Raw genomic sequence first — 2,500 nt, 5'->3', positions numbered from 1 at the left:
AACTATATGAAACTCGAATTTAAGCCATATTAAACTGGTAATATTGTGATTTTATGCCTGGTTTTCCATACGTTAGTTTAAATAGAAAGTTATGGAATATAACCTTGGCATATTGGCACTAAAATATATAATAAAGACATTTCAAATCAAACTGAAATGTATTGAAATGAATTTTTCCCATACATTTTTGACAATGTGAGGTGTGCATGGCAAAAAACACTCACGGTGAAGGCATGTGATATAATATGAAAATATCAAAAGTTAACTAACCAATGATATTGAAGCATATAAATCGAATCATAACTATATGAAACTCGAATTTGAGCCATATTAAACTGGTAATATTGTGATTTTATGCCTGGTTTTCCATACGTTAGTTTAAATAGAGAGTTATGGAATATAACCTTGGCATATTGGCACTAAAATATATAATAAAGACATTTCAAATCAAACTGAAATGTATTGAAATGAATTTTTCCCATACATTTTTGACAATGTGAGGTGTGCATGGCAAAAAAACACTCACGGTGAAGGCATGTGATATAATATGAAAATATCAAAAGTTAACTAACCAATGATATTGAAGCATATAAATCGAATCATAACTATATGAAACTCGAATTTGAGCCATATTAAACTGGTAATATTGTGATTTTATTCCTGGTTTTCCATACGTTAGTTTAAATAGAGAGTTATGGAATATAACCTTGGCATATTGGCACTAAAATATATAATAAAGACATTTCAAATCAAACTGAAATGTATTGAAATGAATTTTTCCCATACATTTTTGACAATGTGAGGTGTGCATGGCAAAAAACACTCACGGTGAAGGCATGTGATATAATATGAAAATATCAAAAGTTAACTAACCAATGATATTGAAGCATATAAATCGAATCATAACTATATGAAACTCGAATTTGAGCCATATTAAACTGGTAATATTGTGATTTTATGCCTGGTTTTCCATACGTTAGTTTAAATAGAGAGTTATGGAATATAACCTTGGCATATTGGCACTAAAATATATAATAAAGACATTTCAAATCAAACTGAAATGTATTGAAATGAATTTTTCCCATACATTTTTGACAATGTGAGGTGTGCATGGCAAAAAACACTCACGGTGAAGGCATGTGAAATAATATGAAAATATCAAAAGTTAACTAACCAATGATATTGAAGCATATAAATCGAAGCATAACTATATGAAACTCGAATTTAAGCCATATTAAACTGGTAATATTGTGATTTTATGCCTGGTTTTCCATACGTTAGTTTAAATAGAGAGTTATGGAATATAACCTTGGCATATTGGCACTAAAATATATAATAAAGACATTTCAAATCAAACTGAAATGTATTGAAATGAATTTTTCCCATACATTTTTGACAATGTGAGGTGTGCATGGCAAAAAACACTCACGGTGAAGGCATGTGATATAATATGAAAATATCAAAAGTTAACTAACCAATGATATTGAAGCATATAAATCGAATCATAACTATATGAAACTCGAATTTAAGCCATATTAAACTGGTAATATTGTGATTTTATGCCTGGTTTTCCATACGTTAGTTTAAATAGAAAAAATTTTCGAATATATATACATATATGAAGAATCTATATTCTAATACTAACATGTTATGGAATATAACCTTGGCATATTGGCACTAAAATATATAATAAAGACATTTCAAATCAAACTGAAATGTATTGAAATGAATTTTTCCCATACATTTTTGACAATGTGAGGTGTGCATGGCAAAAAACACTCACGGTGAAGGCATGTGAAATAATATGAAAATATCAAAAGTTAACTAACCAATGATATTGAAGCATATAAATCGAATCATAACTATATGAAACTCGAATTTAAGCCATATTAAACTGGTAATATTGTGATTTTATGCCTGGTTTTCCATACGTTAGTTTAAATAGAAAAAATTTTCGAATATATATACATATATGAAGAATCTATATTCTAATACTAACATGTTATGGAATATAACCTTGGCATATTGGCACTAAAATATATAATAAAGACATTTCAAATCAAACTGAAATGTATTGAAATGAATTTTTCCCATACATTTTTGACAATGTGAGGTGTGCATGGCAAAAAACACTCACGGTGAAGGCATGTGAAATAATATGAAAATATCAAAAGTTAACTAACCAATGATATTGAAGCATATAAATCGAATCATAACTATATGAAACTCGAATTTAAGCCATATTAAACTGGTAATATTGTGATTTTATGCCTGGTTTTCCATACGTTAGTTTAAATAGAAAAAATTTTCGAATATATATACATATATGAAGAATCTATATTCTAATACTAACATGTTATGGAATATAACCTTGGCATATTGGCACTAAAATATATAATAAAGACATTTCAAATCAAACTGAAATGTATTGAAATGAATTTTTCCCATACATTTTTGACAATGTGAGGTGTGCATGGCAAAAAACACTCACGGTGAAGGC

This window comes from Anastrepha obliqua, unplaced genomic scaffold, assembly GCF_027943255.1.
Source record: "Anastrepha obliqua isolate idAnaObli1 unplaced genomic scaffold, idAnaObli1_1.0 ptg000389l, whole genome shotgun sequence".
In the NCBI taxonomy this organism is placed as follows: Eukaryota; Metazoa; Arthropoda; class Insecta; order Diptera; family Tephritidae; genus Anastrepha; species Anastrepha obliqua.
Note: the sequence above shows the minus strand (reverse complement) of the source record.